This window comes from Quercus lobata, chromosome 2, assembly GCF_001633185.2.
Source record: "Quercus lobata isolate SW786 chromosome 2, ValleyOak3.0 Primary Assembly, whole genome shotgun sequence".
In the NCBI taxonomy this organism is placed as follows: domain Eukaryota; kingdom Viridiplantae; phylum Streptophyta; class Magnoliopsida; order Fagales; family Fagaceae; genus Quercus; species Quercus lobata.
In genome coordinates, this window is record NC_044905.1 from 2,737,104 (window position 1) to 2,755,003 (window position 17,900).

General features: G+C 37.3%; 1 protein-coding gene and 1 pseudogene across 3 annotated transcripts in view; both read left to right on the forward strand.

Annotated features, from left to right (window-relative positions):
- Positions 1–17,900, forward strand: part of LOC115973931 (3-oxo-Delta(4,5)-steroid 5-beta-reductase-like) — a 47,483-nt gene that overhangs the window by 14,885 nt on the left and 14,698 nt on the right. The window lies entirely within an intron of this gene.
- LOC115977976 lies at positions 416–14,170 on the forward strand (annotated as a pseudogene). The gene is made up of 5 exons (XR_004088615.1): positions 416–534; positions 641–1,204; positions 1,763–1,838; positions 12,189–12,308; positions 12,971–14,170. The product of XR_004088615.1 is annotated as a 3-oxo-Delta(4,5)-steroid 5-beta-reductase-like (transcript).

The window sequence follows — 17,900 nt, forward strand, 5'->3', positions numbered from 1 at the left end:
TAGTGATCCAAACTCTGAAGGGAGATAAGATCCAATGTATGATCTGACTGGATTTCCCCACAACCAAAAACGAGGCAGAATATGAAGCCTTGGTGGCAGGGCTAGACCTCGCAAAGGCTGCGGGTGCAGAAAACATAGTCGTACACTGTGATTCATAGGTGGTAACGAGTCAGATCAATGGCAACTACGAGTGCAAGAACGATAGAATGAAGAGGTATTTAGAAGAAGTAAAAAACCGAATCAGCGACCTCGAAGTCAGATTCATTCAGATCCCAAGGGAAGAAAACGAATGTGCCGACCATCTAGCCAAAGTTGCATCAGTCGAGTTTATGCTTATCCCCGAACAGGTATTATCATTTGTTCAACTCTCCTCACTTATCGATGACAGAATAAGTATGCAGGAAGTAGACTCTGAATGCAATTGGACTACGCCATTGATATCCTACCTAAAAACCGGCGTGTTATCGACGAGAAGGGCGCCGCAAGAAAGTTGAAGGTCCAGGCATCACGGTTTGTGCTGATGAAGGACGCCTTGTATAAAAGAGGGTTCTCTCAACCGTACCTGAGGTGTTTAGGCCAAGAGGAAGCAAATTACGTAATGAGAGAAGTACACAAGGGTATCTGCGGAAACCGCTCATAGACCTAACATGATTTTTGGGTTTTCGCCTTATAGCTTGATGAATATAATTGGGACACTTTGTGTTTACACTACTATATGTAAACATGAAGGGGTTGCTTTGAAATTCCCTAGTGCTAAAGCTGCGTGGGAGTGTTATTATGTGGCTTCCGTTGCTGATCTTATTGCTGAGCAGTAGATTTGGGCTGCGGTGGATCCTTATGCAAGGAATGAAGCTTTTAATTGAAACAATGGGGATGTGTTTAAGTGGAAGCATTTTTGGAAGGTTTTGGCTGAGCAATTTGGGATTGAGGAGTATGGGTTTGAGGAGGGTGAGAGAGTGAGTTTGGTTGAATTGATGAAGGATAAGGGTCCTGTGTGGGATGAGATTGTGAGGGAGAATCAGTTGCAGCCTACAAAGTTGGATGAAGTTGGGGTTTGGTGGTTTGTGGATTTGATTTTAGGTGGGGAGGCTTTGTTGGATAGCATGAATAAGAGTAAGGAGCATGGGTTTTTGGGGTTCAGGAACTCCAAGAACTCCTTCATTTCTTGGATTGATAAGGTGAAAGGGTACAAGATTGTGCCTTAGTAAAATGCTGCTACTAAAGTGATTCAATGTCTCTTTGGGTTCTTTGAATGCTGTTGTTTGTAATGGATGTTGTCGTTAAATAAAGCCGGAATTGGATGGAAATTTAGAGGTATGGTTCATTGGTTTCATTTAGAACAAAATTAATGAAGTGTCTTTATGTTGTTGTGAATTTTCCTGTAATGGCATGGAAAACATGAAACAATGATGCGATTGTACTTTAGGGTCAAATTTTAAACATAAAAAGCCTTATTTGGCATTTGGGATTATATATTCTGTAGACAAATTTTTCTAGCTCTTTGATTTCTCTGTGTTTGATCAAATGTTCCAAACAAATTCGGAAGATACTATATCAGAATGCACTCACCTGATATGTTTTTTGCAATGCACTAGAAGCCCAAGTCCGATCCCTTTAGTTGCCTAAAAAAAAATTCCAAGCCTATATAGTGTAGCTAATGTCATTACGAGTTTTATTTTATTTTTTGCTGAATAATGTCATTACGAGTTTTAAATGCTGGTTTATGTAAACGGGATATACTTGTATTCTTTCTTTTATCTAGCTATATCGTAAACTGGTCGAGCCCCAAAAAGAGTGCGCTAACTGAATCCTCAAGTGAAATTGGGCTCCTGTTACTGGCAAGAAATAAAAGGATTCCACATTCAATCAAAGCCCTTGGCCCCAAACCTTTTGCAGCCCAGCTAGATCTATATCTTTTAATGGGTCTTAACCCAAGTTTTATATTTATTCCCTTGGACTTTAAAAAAAAAAAAGAAAAGAAAAAAAAAAAAAACGCAATCCTATGTCGAACCAATGTTACCCATATGCCGTATTACCCCCAAATATATGCACAAAAACTTTCTTGGGTACCACGCACTTCTTAGGCAAGTTGGTACCTTCATAGGTACTAAGTATTTGGAGGTCTTGAGGGCAAGAACTCAAGCTGTGGGCAGAACTCTACGCTTGATAGTAATTCTAATCACTAAAAAAACATCATTAACGTGCATTACAATCATAAATAAGGAGTCTATGGTGATAACAAGAATACAAGAACGCTCACAAACAACAATAAAATAACACACGCAACTAATATTTGAACCAAAATTATAGGCGGAAAAATATTGAACATTACTTTTTGTTGCAAAACTTGAGGTGGGAATCTCAGACATTCCAACAGTGCGCACATTTTCTGTGTGTGAGAGCTTCTCTGCAGAATCCAGAGACATGTTTTGAGTGTGCTCTTTCTCAACAGTGCCCACTGCCCACATTCTTCAAATTATATATCCTACAGGCTGTGGACTGTACCCAAAGAAAAAATTGCACTATAACACAAAGCAGGTCTATGATTTAAACAGGAGTATCATTTGTTATTTAAACTATGACATATTTTCTTGCAGTTTTTTCATTTTGGGGGTTGGGGGTGTTATGTATTCTTTCTTTAGAGCATCCACAGCAGTGAAGCTAAAAATTTAGCAATTTAGCTCCATCAAAAGTTACTTTATTTATTTTATCTACACACATTAAGCAACAATGGATCTATTTTAGCTTTCAACATAATAAAATAATATAAATATTACAATAAAATAATATAACCACTACAATAAAATAATATATCCCACTATCCAAAAAACATCCACAGCACCAACCACAACCACCTCTACCATAAGCCACAGCCACAACCACAATCACAACCACAACCACCACCAACACCACCAGCACCAGCACCAGCAGTCCACAGCAGAAAAAAAAATTAAATAAATAAAATAAAAAACCCAAATCTCCAATTTTTTTCCTCAACCCAGACTAAACAAAATCACCAATCATAAACAAAATAAAAAATCACTAATCACAAACAAGCACAACGTCGGTGAGCTGGGTTGGCAAAAGGGGTGGGTCAACGACATGGGTCTAAGGCGATCAGCGGCATGGGTCTGAGGCGATTGGCGGCTTGGGATAGTTGGGTCGGGCTGGCAGCGGTGAATGAGGGAGCTTGAGAGAGTGACGGTAAGAGAGGAGAGTGACGGTGAGGCGATCGGTGGCTTGGGACGGATAAGTCGGGCCGGCAGTGATGAATGAGGGAGATTGAGAGAGTGACGATGAGAGAGGAGAGTGACTGAGAGAGGATGAGAGCTTGAGAGATTCTTAGGAGAGAATGAGAGATGAGTTACTGAGAGAGAGAGACAGGTACGAAGTGAGAGAGAGAATGAAATAATATATTTAATCTCCAGGGCAGAATAAAATAATATATAATTTTCTAGCTCTCATGAAAAGTGCACATCTATTTATAGATGTGCACTGTAGCAGTGGAGCTAAAAAAAAAAAATTTAGCTCCACTACTGGAGCAAGATTTTGATGTTTGAGGAGCTATAATTTCGCAATATAGCAATAGAGATGTACTGCTGTGAGTGCTCTAAGATGTATATATTTTTCCGAGAAATTAGTAACAAATTTTTATTCACTTACCAAATAACACAGAAAAGCTAAAACCCAAAATCCAACAGATATGAGATAACAGAGTAACCCTTACATTGCACAGCACAAGACAAAAACAACTTCAACTACTACATAGCACACAAATCTAAAACCTCACCTCAACATCCACCTAAGATTTGGATACGGCCCTATGCAATTACCATCTCTATATCAAAGATAAAATTTAAAAAAATAATTTTTTTTTTTTTTTTTTTTTTACTTTTTCATTTTTAAAACTTTTTTAGTATGTTAATTTTTACTTTTTCACAAAGAATATGGTAATTGCTGTTACACCTTGTCTCAATCCCAACACTTATTCACAAGACATAGCAACTTTCACTTAATAAAACTTTATTGAGGCACAATCTTGTAGCCTTTCATCTTATCTATCCAGGAAATGAATGAGTTCTTGGAGTTCCTGAACCCCAAAAACCCATGCTCCTTACACTTATTCATACTATCCATCAAACCTTCATTTCCCAAGGTAAAATCTGCAAACCACCAAATCCCAACCTCCTCCAACTTTGTGGGTTGCAACTGATTCTCCTTTACAATCTCATCCCACACTAGACCCTTGTCCTTCATCAACTCCACCAAGCTCACTCTCTCACCCTCCTCAAATCCATACTCCTTAATCCCAAATTGCTCGACCAACACCTTCCAAAGATGCCACTTAAACAAATCTCCATTGTTACAATTAAAGGCTTCATTCTTCGCATTAGGATCCACCGCAACCCAAATATGTTGCTCAGCAATAAGATTAGCATCAGCAGCCACAGAATAACACTCCCAAGCAGCTTTCACACCAGGGAATTTCAAAGCAACCCCCTCATGCTTACATATAGCAGTGTAAACACAAAGTGACCTAATTATATTCATCAAACTATAAGGCGAAAACCCAAAAATCACGTTGGGTCTATGAACTGACCAAGTGAGTCCCTCTTTTTTCTCGGATTCCTTGAACATAACATCCTCAAGAGTGTAATAGAAGTTAGGTACTTCCACTCTCGACAAGTCCTCTGTAAAAGGCTAATCGTTTGCGAACCTCATTTTTCCAGCAGTCTCGAAGTCTTTGATGTAGTGTTTAGTACCTGTCTGGAGAGTGATGTGTTTGAGATTTGGCGCATGGGGGATCACCGCACGTAGGACATTTTGGAACATGGCACCGTTGGTTTCACAATTCTCAGCCTCAGTAGATTTGTTGGCCTATGTGACATAGAAAATGTGTGTGACATCGGTGAGTTGGGAAAGCTTGGTTTGAGTTTCTTGAGGATCGGAGATATCACACTGAATATACTCGACAGGATGGTCCGAATTCCAGTTTGGTCGTGGACGACGTGCCACACCATAGACTTTCCATGGCCCACTTGGGGTGTCTAAGAGTGGTAATATTTCAGCCAAGCTGTTACCAACTATGCCTGTAACACCGATCACTAATCCCACGTTTTGAAAGCTTCGCAGGGCTTCATCTTCATCGAATTTCTTCTGTGAAATCAATAAAAATTAAAATTGTTAGATATGCCTTAAAATTGTTAGGTATTCTTCAAGTACAATAACATGATATTCCCTCCTTTCATATTCATATATAGTGAATGACATTAATTAAATTAACAATAGAATCTATTATGAATATAAGAAGAAAGAATGCCACGTCATTGTACTCTGAGAATTATTCGATAGATAGCGTTAGAAAGAGATTAGTAAAATAGGTTGTGCTTGCCTTGGCGGCACCGATTGCTCCAGCCCACCACCAGCTCATTTTTAAGGGAGAGTTGAAGAGATTGGGATGTGGGAGTGAGAGGATCCAGTAGGTGAATAGGAGCTGGCTTGACCGTGAGTCTCTGTTCCGAATTCTTAATTTTATAGGGGTTTGATTATGATAATGGAGCCAGTTGTGAACTGTAAGTTCGTGTTCAAGGCAGATTTGATGAGGTGTTTTTTAAATCTTTTTAGTGATTTTCTCCCTGGGGAGAAAATTTATCCCACATTTTGAATAGTTTAATGATGATAACGTGGTTCAGTAGTTTTTAATTTTTAATTTTTTCGTGATCAAGGGCAGATTTGAGTTGATCATTTGATGAGGTAACTTACCCAACATTTGAATAGTCAAATGATGTTGACATGGTTTAATAGTTTAACCACTACGTCATTGATTCAAATAATTAGATTTTTTTTAGGAGAAAATTTATCCAACATTTTGAATAGTTTAATGATGATAACGTGGTTCAGTAGTTTCTTATTTATTTATTTTTTTTTCGTGATCAAGGGCAGATTTGAGTTGATCATTTGATGAGGTAATTTATCCAACATTTGAATAGTCAAATGATGTTGACATGGTTTAATAGTTTAACCATTACCTCATTGATTCAAATAATTAGATTTTTTTTTTTTTTTAAGTAGAAACCATAGTAGACTTTATTTAGATAGAATTAATTATACAATGAAGACAAGAAAAGAGAGGCATTCTTTTAAATAAAGGGAAATGCTAATGAATACCCATAGGGCACTGATTGATAATCTATTTAAAGAAAGTTCTTATGGGAAATGAAAAAAAGTAATTAATATTTTGACAGTTTTTATCATTTCCCATAAAAGTGGTATCAAAACTTTTCTAATGACTTTTTTTTTCTTTTCTTTTTTACAACATTAACCGAACTTAATGCAGCACGATTACATTGTAAAGGTATGTGAACATAAAAGAAAAGAAAAGAAAAGAATCAAAACTATCTCTAATCAAAGTATTCAAATTCTTCTCCACCCGAACGCATGATGGAGCTAACACTTCACCAATGTTGTTTTGTAGAAGAAATCTAGAACCGACTGATGTAGTCTTCTTTGACGGTGAAATGACGGACTCAATTTCATGTTGGAGAAGTACCAAAACAGGATTGTGAAAGACTCATACTATCCCTACCATTAATTTGTTTTTTGTGAGCAGGAATATCCAAAGGAATGAAGGCTGTGGATGGAAGCTTGGCTAGACGATAAGTCGAGAAGAATGCTTCAAGACATCAAATAATTGGATTAATAGTTTATTTATTGTAATATATATATAAAACAAATACAAACTAAAAGTCTTAAACAAATAAGGTGTTATTCATTTTAAACATAAATATGCACTTACACCAAAGATTGAATAAGATGCCTCATTATCGAAGTGGACCCCTCATCCTTGTAATTATTCTTAAAAATACTCTTTAAATAACTCCTTGAAACCTCTTCTCCTTAACTATAGGATCCTATTGGATGAGTTTCCTAACAAAAGAATTGGACACATCTACTGGGAAGAAAACCGTAGTTTTGATGGTCTTGCCAACCATGGAATCTTTTTATCTTGTAATTTTATTTATTTTGATATCCCACTGCTTGTGGTGGAGATTGACGAATGCTTTAGCCATGGACCTGGATGGCTTTATTTGTAACTTGCCTATTTCTTTAGTCTAGGCATTATCCATTATTACCCAAAAAAAAAAAAAAAAAAAAAAAAAAAAAAAAAAAAAAAAAAAAAAAGAAAGAAAAAGAAGCTAATTAAAAATAGCTATTCAAAAAAAATTTAAATATAAAAATTTAATAATTTTTATCTATAAAAATTACTAAATAGAGGACTTTTGAATTTATCCTTTTGACTGCTCATTTTAAGTTCAAAGGCAATTAATATACTTAAAAGCAACCATCTGTTGCCATTAATTTGTTTATTAGTTCTCTGTTTTCATCCATATTTTCATTAGGGCTAGGCTTGGGTTTAATGTCCAGTGACACTGAACCTGTTAAGATGGTCATACATGTTCATTTTTGAATACATATCACTATTTGACTGGGCCCAATGCACTAGATGCATTGAATCCAAACCAAGTCCTTTTCATTATCATACCTCATGTGCACATGAATGGTGGGTCTATCATCCATTTTTTCAATTCATTCATCCTCAATAATTGCCACTATTAGAGAGTTAAATGTATCAATTGCAAGCTCACCCAATTACATAAAAAAGTTGAAATTGGGTGCATTAATGACATAAGCCATGATATCTAAGGTGGTAACACATGTCCACTTTTGAATACGTATCACCATCTGACTGAATCCAGTACATTGGATGTATTGAACCTAAACCAAGTCATTTTCATTATCATACCTCATGTGCACATGAATGGTGGATTTATCATCCATTTTTTAAATTTATTCATCCTTAATAATTGCCACTATCATAGAGTAAATATATCAATTGCAAGCTCACCCAATTACATAAAAAAGTTGAAAGTGGCTGTGAAAATGACACAAGCCATGACATGTATTTTTCTTGGACAGAAGCGTCAAGCGTGGACTCTTGGGAGGCTTCGTTCTTATTGGGAGCTTGAGGGTTGCAGTGTCTTTTTAAGATGAAAAGGAAAAAGTCTTGTTTCTTTGTAACATTTCCGTAATCGTGTAACGTTAACTTTAGATTTTTTTAGTCTAAAATTATTTTGCTAGTGAGCACTGGGCAGCCCAATAGCTTAAAAGCAGGTTTATATTTTAAACAAATCATTATCTGTGAAGATCTTTATTTTTTGATAAATTTGTGTGAAGATCATCGGATCCATTTTCAAAAATATAAAGTTTTTCATTCTTTTTCGTTCTATTCCATTTTTTCATCTCAAATAAGAGCTTAAAGATTGATAATTATTCTTTTAAACATATTAAAAAAACTAGACATCCATGTGATTTATGGTTAATTTATTGTACTAATCTTTTTCTTTGTTAATAGGAAAAATAAAAAGTGTGTTGTAGTTCATCTTACATCTTTTAGTATTTTCAATAGACATTTAGGTTTAAATCCTTATTTTTCCCACTTATTGAGTTATTAAAAGGACTAAAAAAAAGATGATAAAAAGTGAAAATTTTCTTTTTACCTCAAAATACAGTATGGAGTGCATTTGGCTTTTGCATTTTTTTTTCTTTTCCTTTTTCTCACACATTTTAAGTTAATAACTTAAAAGTTGTCAAAAAACAAAAACAATATATTTTGATAAGTACTATGCAAATAAGTTACCACAAATAAACTGTTCCTAAACACATTAATATTACTTGGCAACAAATTTGGGCTGAATGAAGCGCTTAATTGTAATAACGGGGATGTGTTTAATTTTTGGAAGGTGATGGCTAAGGGTGTGCAACAAACCCACCAACCCACCAAAACCGACTTAACCCAACCCAACCCATCGGGTTGGGTAGGTTTTTATGCTTGGTGGGTTGGGTTGGGTTACAAAATTTTTTTTGATAGTAGGTCGAGTTGGGTTCGGGTTATAAAATTCTAAACCTGCCAAACCTGACCCGATCCACCCATATATTTAATACTATATATTTAAAATATATTATATAATTAATAATTTTTTTTAAATAACCAGCTCTTTCTATTATATATAAAAGCCAATTAGTTCACACAAACTCTAGAACATTTTCTCTTAATATGCCACCTCCTACTCCCCTCTCCCACTCCCCTTTCCCTCTTTACTCCCTTTTGAACCCTCTCTCCCTCTGCTGAGCCACTGCCGTCCATCAGCTATTATCACTGCCTCAGCGGTGGTTTTATCTTTCCATTGGTAGCTCACTTTTTTGGTGTTAGGTAAAGTTTCTCAATGTTTTCTCTCTCTTGCTTCTCTCTCTCTCTCTCTCTCTCTCTCTCTCTCTCTCTCTCTCTCTCTCTCTCTCTCTATCTCTCTTACCGTGGTGGATCAGTATTTATTTTTTGCTTTGTTGATTTCGTAGTTTTCTTTTTATTGATTTTTAAATGATTTTGTGTTGTCTCAACCACAGGCTTCTTTCTTACTCCGGTGGTTCTCTCTTCCAGTGTTAGGTGCAGGTACTTGGGTTTCTTTCTCTTGCTCTATTTCTCTTTTTTTGGCCTCTCTCTCCTCTCTTTCGCTCTATCTGCTTATCTCTATTGCCGTGGTGGATCAATGTTTAGCTTTTGCTTTGTTAATTTCTTAGTTTTCTTTTGGTTGATTTTTTAATGTTTTTGCTTTGTCTCAACTTACAAGTCTATTTCTTACTCTATAATATTTTTTCTTGTTGACTTGCTATGTCCCTTTCTCTCTATCTTGTTTTGTAAGTTTGTCTCTGTTTGGCCCTCTCCTTATTGTTTTTATTATTGTTGTTTAGTCATTAGTGTTGTTTGCCTTTAAAGAGTTATATTGATAATAATCTTTGGATTTAAAAAAAAAATATATTTATATTTATATTTTTTCTACTCAATTTAATAATAATAGTAATAAAAAAATTGTCCAACTCATGGGTTCAACCTGACCCAGCCCAATCCATGTGGGTTGAATTGAGTTGGGTTGGACTTATGTAATGGGTTGGGTAGGGTTGAATTTTTTTAACCCACCATGGTGGGTTGGGTAAAAAAAATCGTCTTCACCTGACCCATGCACACCCAATGATGGCTGAGTAATTTGGGATTGAGGAGTATGAGTTTATAGAGGAGGGTAAGATTGTGAGCTTGGTGGAGTTGATGAATAGGGTCCGATGTGGGATGAGATTGTGTGGGAGAATCATTTGCAAGTTGCAGCCCACAAAGTTGGAGGAAGTTAATGTGTGCCGGTTTGTGGAATTAAAATTGGGTGGGGAGGCTATATTGGATGGTATGAAAAAGAATAAAGGAGCATGGGTTTTTGGGCTTTACGAACTCGAAGAGCTGCTTGTATATTCAATTTTCTGGATTGATAAGATAAAAGTCTACAAGATTGTGTCTTTTAGTAAGGTGCTTATGATATGTGAATGTGTCTTTGGCTTTTGGGATCTTTGGGAGGTGTTAGCAATGCAATGTTTTGACTTTTGAGTCTTTTGACGTTGCTCTTAAATAAAGCTTGGATGAAAGAGGTTTCGTTGATTGGTTTCACTTTCATAGAACAAAATTAGTGAACTTTTATGTTTTGTGAATTTTCCTGTAATGGCAAACAATGATGCTGTTGTACTTACAGATAACATTAGGCTTTTATTTCTCTTTTGAGATTGTGTTATCTAGAGAAAATATTTATGAAAATTTATGATTTCTTTCTGAATTTCCAAATATTCTGAATTCAGAAAAAAGGTTCACGTCTTTGACAATCTTTTTGCATTCACCATAATTCTGCTCCAATCCCTATAGATAAGATTTGGAGAATATCTATAATTCTAATATCTATAAGAGCATTTCCAGCAGATTAGGCAAATTTTTGTACTGTTTGGAGAATGAACAGTGATTTTTACCTTTTAGCTACCAACTTTTTCAAATACATTTTCCAACAGATTCTCTATCTCATTTAAATATTATTTTTTCATTCATTATTTATTCTTTTTTTAATAACTACACATTTTCCAACATTTTTTATACAATACCTTATTATTATAATAGAAAAAAATATATTTGAAGAATGAATAGTAGCTCATCAGACTTGATGAACTACTGTTCATGAGCCAAAAAAAAATTCAGGTATAGAGAGTCTGTTGGAGTGTCATTTTGTGGGTTTACTTTCTATAATAGAGAGTATTTTGTGTGTAGAGAGCTTATTGGAGATGCTCTAATTATGATTTTTTTTTCAATATATAAAAAAATATCTATAATCAACAAGGAGATGAATATCTATAATTCAAATTGATAACTTGATGTAACCTAGCTAGGAAAGGTTTTCAACCAGACTGTGCACGTGTTATGGCTCGTACCATCAATGTCTATACTGTCTTTTTTTGGATTTTGGAATTTTGGCTGTGTTTGGTTGCTATAAAACGTTTTCCGGAAAATACATATTTTCCGAAAATGCTAATTTCCGAAAAAGGAAAATGTTTCCATCTGTTTGGTTGCATTTCAAAAAATTTTCCGGAAAATATTTTCTGGTGCTTGGAAAAGAAGAAGGAAAACACAAATCCAGAAAAAATCATCAACGATCACGATCTCGCCGGCGCGATCTTGCGATCAACGGCGACGGCGCGATCTCGCGATCGACGCTTCGCGAGATTGCGCCGTCGATCGCGATCAACGGCGCGGGCAAGATCGCGATCGACGCGTCGCGAGATCGCGATCTCGGTCGAAGGCGAGATCGCGATCAACTGCGCGATCTCGCGACGGCGCGATCTCGCGAAGGTGAGATCGCGCCATCGATTGCGATCTTCGCTGCGTCGGACTGGAGCTCGCGAGATCGGCGCCGCCTGGAGCTCGGAGTCCGCCGGCGATTATCGGACTGATTGGAATGTTCTTCTCCTCTCTCGCGCGTGCGCGCTCTCTCTCTCTCTTTTTCCGGAAATGCTTTGAAGTGAAAATGAAGGCAGAAATTCATTTCCGTGGTCAAGGCTGAAAATTTCGGTCAACAGGAAATCAATTTTCGGAAAATAATGTTTTCCGTGACAGCCAAACGCAGAATTTTCCGGAAATTGATTTCCGAAATTCGTTTGAAGTCGATTCAAACGCACCCTTTCTTTCATGTTTTATATAAAGTTGAACCAGAAAGCCAGTACACACAACAAATTAAAATATCTACAGTGTTTTTCTTTGGCTAAAAATTAAGCTTCTATCTACAAGCCTCTTATTATGGTTCCCAATACCCATTTCTTCATCCATTTATTTCTTTACTCACAGTAGTTTCAGAATGAGCTGGTGGTTGGCTAGGTCTATTGGAGCTGCAAAGGTATAAATTCCCTTACTCTTTCTATACATGCGAACACATATGCTATTATGAATTTTGTACAAGGATTAAGAAAACGGAAAAGGACCAACACTAGTTCCATTGTTATATATATATATATATATATATATATATTTTGAAAAATTATACTTTACATCTGATAATTTAGAAATTTCAAGAAGTAGCAAATTAAGTCTCAACCCACGTGTTTAATTAAGCTTTTTTTTTTTTTTTTTTTTTTTTTTGAGAATGTGCTTTTAGCAGTTTATTATAGGATTGAGTTTTTTTCCCCCCTCAAAACTATAGGGTTTAACTTTAATTTTTATTACGTTACTTTTATAATTACAGGGTTTAATTTGATCCACCTCTAAAGTTTAAACTTATTTAGAGTTTTAAATAAAAATTTACCTAACTATTTTTGTTTTACTCATCAACTGATTTGAAGAAGAAAATTAGACGATATATATTTTGTCTCATATTTAGCAAATAAACTACAAAAAAAAAACATACGAATACCAAGCCCATACCCAATTCCTTATATATAGCCACTCACTTCTCCTTCGTTAATCCAACTAAAAAAATACGTGCTAATTATCAGATTATGGCAACAACAACAACAATATCATTCTAATCCTTATTTAACTCTTTCTTTATGAATTTAACAGAAGAGATCTGATGAAGATTATGAAGCACCAGGAAGCTACCGAAGTGTAGGCTTGGTGATTGGTGTGACTGGCATCGTGGGCAATAGCCTAGCTGAAATCCTACCACTCTTAGATACCCCAGGCGGGCCTTGGAAAGTCTATGGTGTGGCACGACGCCCACGCCCAATTTGGAACAAAGATTACCCTATTGAGTACATCCAATGCGATGTCTCTAACCCTAATGAAACCCAAACCAAGCTTTCCAAACTCACCGATGTGACCCACATTTTCTATGTCACATGGGCTAGTCGGCCCACTGAAGCCCAAAATTGTGAAACTAATGGTACCATGTTCCGCAATGTTCTACGTACAGTGATTCCCCACGCGCTGAACCTCAAACACATCTGTCTCCAAACAGGTGGCAAACACTATGTAGGACCATTTGAATCCTTTGGCCAAATCAAAACCCATACCCCACCTTTTACTGAGGACATGCCACGTTTGAACGTGTTCAATTTTTATTACACTCAAGAAGATATTTTGTTAGAGGAAATTAAGAATAAAGAGGGGTTGACTTGGTCAGTCCATAGACCTAATGTGATATTTGGTTTTTCACCATATAGTTTGATGAATATTGTTGGTACACTTTGTGTGTACGCAGTTATATGTAAGCATGAGGGAATTCCTTTGAAGTTCCCTGGAAGCAAAGTGGCTTGGGAGAATTACTACGTGGCTTCAGATGCTGATCTTATTGCTGAGCAACAAATTTGGGTTGGGGTGGAACCTGGTGCTAGAAATGAAGCTTTTAATTGTAACAATGGGGATGTGTTCAAGTGGAGGCATCTTTGGAAGGTGTTGGCTGAAAAATTTGGGATTGAGAATTATGGATTTGAGGAGGGTGAGAAAGTTAGCTTGGTGGAGTTGATGAAGGATAAAGGTCCGGTGTGGGATGAGATTGTGAGAGAGAATCAACTACAACCCACTAAGCTGGAGGAGGTTGGTGTGTGGTGGTTTGGGGATTTGTTGCATATGGTAGGGGATTTTGTTGATAGTATGAATAAGAGTAAGGAGTATGGATTCCTGGGGTTTAGGAATTTTGAGAAATCGTTGATTGCTTGGATAGATAAGATGAAAGCTTATAAGATTGTGCCTTGAAACAGGGCTGGCTTAGCTCAATACAACTTGAGGCATAAGGTAGTATACCAAAAACTTTAAATAAATCTTTTTATTTAAATATTCCTTAAATAATATTTAGTTTGTAAATAATATATGTCAAAATATTTTCAATTAAAAAAAAAAAAAAAACACTTATTGGCCCACTCTCCCCCCAACATTTGGTAGTCTTTCTCTTGAAGGGGTCCTAGGCCTGGCTTAAGCCTAGGCTGGCCTTGCCCTAAGGAAGAAAATGTGAATAAATGTTAGATGAAGCATCTTGTTGGTAAAGGAATGTTCGATACAATAACCATGCGAGATCTACATGCTTTTAATCCTTTTTGTCATTGTGTTTTTGTTGTGGACTTTTGTGGGTGTGTACAATAGCTGACCCTTCCACTATGAATTTTCAATGAAATGTATGATATGTTCGGTAAAATGTATTTGCCTAGATAATAAGAAAAGAAAAGAAAAGAGCTGTTCATACATACATTACCTTTTTTCACCAAAAAAAAAAAAATACATACATTACCTTTTTCTTTACATACTATTAAACTAATAAGTTGTGATTAATGAAAGGGATAATTACAGTAAACCCACCTGAGGTTTGGCCCGTTTACACGTTACCTACCTGTGGTTCAAAACTTATCACTTTGCCCACCTGAAGTTAGTTCTGTTAGCCTTCTGTAACCCACCTCTCCATTTGCCGTTAGAAAAACACCCTTTTATTAAAAATAGAACATAACACAGATCAAACACGAACCATCAAATCTTTTCCTCACAAACACAAGAACACAACATTTGTAAATATAGTTCAAAATTTTCAGTTACACACATCCAAAACCGATTAAATCCTCTAAATCCATACCAAAATCCCTAACATTTTTCAAACCCAAACTGTAATAAAAAAAGTTTTAGAACCCAATCATAGATTAAACAGAAAATAGAAACAAACCAAAGAGAGAAAAACAGCACCATTGTTCATCTCTCCTCTAAAAACAAAAAATAACAGAGAAAACTCAAACAAACAAGATCAAAGAGGGGGTTTTGTAGCTTGGGTTCAAGAACACACTTGCTCTTGGTATGAACAGTCTTGAGCCAATCAATCCGAATAAAATTTTCATATTCGCACAAATCTTAAAAAATATTTACAAAAATCCTACACTTGAAAGTGTTGTACTCTAATTTCACAAAAATCCTTTCAGTCATTCACAAAAATCATACACAACTTCGTTCTCTCTCAAATCTCAAACCAAAACCAAAGCAAACCCCTCTTCAAAACCCAGACCCACTACACCCACAGCAAAGAAAATAAGATAGCAGAGAGAGAGAGGCAGATCGAAGTCACAGTCGCTGGAGATGGAACCGTCTGAGCCGATGCAGTCGTTGGAGATGAAGTGAACCAAGACACCCATGACCTCTTCGAAGTCACTCTCGAGTCCAACCATATCTAGACCCTTGTCACCCATACTCCCCAAATGGTCGACTCCTAGCTCTCCGACATCTACCGCATCCACCGCCGCCGTCTCCACCGCCTCATCGTCGGCCTCGACGTCGAGTGGCGACCCAGTTTCAACCACAACATCGAAAACCCAGTTGCCACTCTCCAACTTTGCGTGGGTCGACGCTGCCTCATCTTCCAACTCATCTACGCCACTCACTTCCCCAACTCGCTCATCGAGTTTCTCAGCGACGAGGATTTCACTTTTGTTAGAGTTGGGGTTGAGAGTGATGTGGAGAAACTGTTGGATGATTATGATTTGAAAGTTGGGAATGTGGTTGACCTTTGTGGACTCGCTGTGGACTGGTTGGGGAACAGGGATTTGAAGAACGCTGGGTTGAATGGTTTGGCTCGAGCTGTGCTGGGACTCAAGGTACATAAGTCGAGGCATGTAACTTTGAGTAGCTGGAGGTCCACGGAGGTTGAGAGATGAGAGAGAGAGAGAGATGACACGGTTGTTGTTGCATAGAGACACAAAACCCCATATTCCAAGCTCTTTAGAAAAAATTCAAACCCTAACTCTTTGATTCATGTTATGTTGTGTTTTGGTTGTAAAAGTTGTTTTCTAACGGAAAAGCCAAAGTGGGTAACGGATGGGTAACGAATTGAAGTTCAGGTGGGCAAAGTGATAAGTTTTGAACCACGGGTAGGTAACGTGTAAACGGGCCAAACCTCAGGTGGGTTTACTGTAATTATCCCTTAATGTAAACATCAATTTTAAAAAAGCCCACCACTAATGCAAATTTTCACACCAATCAAACACTTCCCACGATAAGCTGAGAAATTGTGTGCTCCGGACTAGCTAAATAAAAAATGGTTTCTGTGGTCATATTGAAGGCAAAGGTTTTGTGGCCCAAGGAGGATAAGTTTTCTAGGTTAGGCAGCTAGACTTGACAAACAAAAGACCATGTTAAATGCATAAAACACTTCGATGCCATTGTTGCCACTAACTTCACCTATCTTTGCTTCTCACAACAAGTAGAGCCCGTTTATCTGAATCCATTCTCCATTCCACAGGCATCCAAACCAAACTAGCAAAGATCTTATTGAGATCGCATTGTACAAACTGACTAAGTGCCTGTTTGTTTCAACTTTTTCAGCCCAAAAGTCACGTTTTGAAAAAAGCCAGCCCTTTAAATGCATTTGGTTAGTATAAAACGCGCATGGACTTTTGGCAAAAATGGACCTTTGAGTAGGAATGGCAACGGGTCGGGTTCGGGCTGGGTTTTTCCATACCCGGACCCGACCCGCGGGCCAAGACCCGCGGCCCGAACCCGATCCATTTACCAAACGGGTTTTTTTCCCGGGACCCGGACCCGCCCCTGCCGGGCTCCGCGGGCCCCGCGGGCCCCGTCCAGCTAGGCCAAATTTGGGCCTAATTCTTGGACCAAATCATGGCCCAATCACAATCAATTTTTTTTTTCAAGGCCCAGATGCCAAAAATAGGCCCAATCAGCTTAAAATATGAAGGAAAAGAAAAAAAAAAAAAAGGAAAAATCTTACACCAAATCAGTTTGTCAAACACTGGATTGTCATAGTGTAAGATCTTGAGTATAAGTATATACGAGGGTAAGATTTTTCCTCTTTTTTTTTTTCTTTTTTTTTTTTTAAAAAAGAGGAAAACAAATCAGCTTTTTTTTTTCTTCACTTCTTTGCTAATACAGATTTTTCACCATCAAAAAAAATAAAAAATACAAATCACAATCCCAAACATAACATCTTTTTTTTTTTTTTTTGCTCTGTTAATACAAATTTTTTACTAAAAAAAAAAAAACACAAATCACAAACAGAAAACACAATCAATAAATCCCGAATTCGATTCTTTCATATCTGATACCGGCGTCGATGTCGCCGAGCAACATACGCTCCGCGGCGGCGTGTCTAGCTGAGGCTAGGTTGCATAGATCATCCGATGGTTGCATAGATCGTCCGATGGTGGCAGAGATCTTGAGAAAGAGAGAGAGGAGGCGGCTGAGAGGTGAGGCGTAAGCGTTACTGTGAGTGTGCTTCTGTGTGAAGGTGAGGCGGTGAGTGAGGGTGAGGGAGACCGTGTGCGTGAGGCAGTGACTGAGAATGTGTGAGGCCTGAGCTGCTGCTGAGGTAGGCGTGAGGAGGGACTGAGGTAGGCGAGAGCTGCTGCTGAAGAAATGAGGGACTTTAGGGTTACTGGGTTAGTTATAGGTATATATATATATATATATATAGGGGTTTTTTGGTAATTTTATGGTAACCGGGTTATATACGGGTCGGGTTTCGGGTCGGGTTTCGGATTTTTTTATAAAATCCGGACCCGACCCG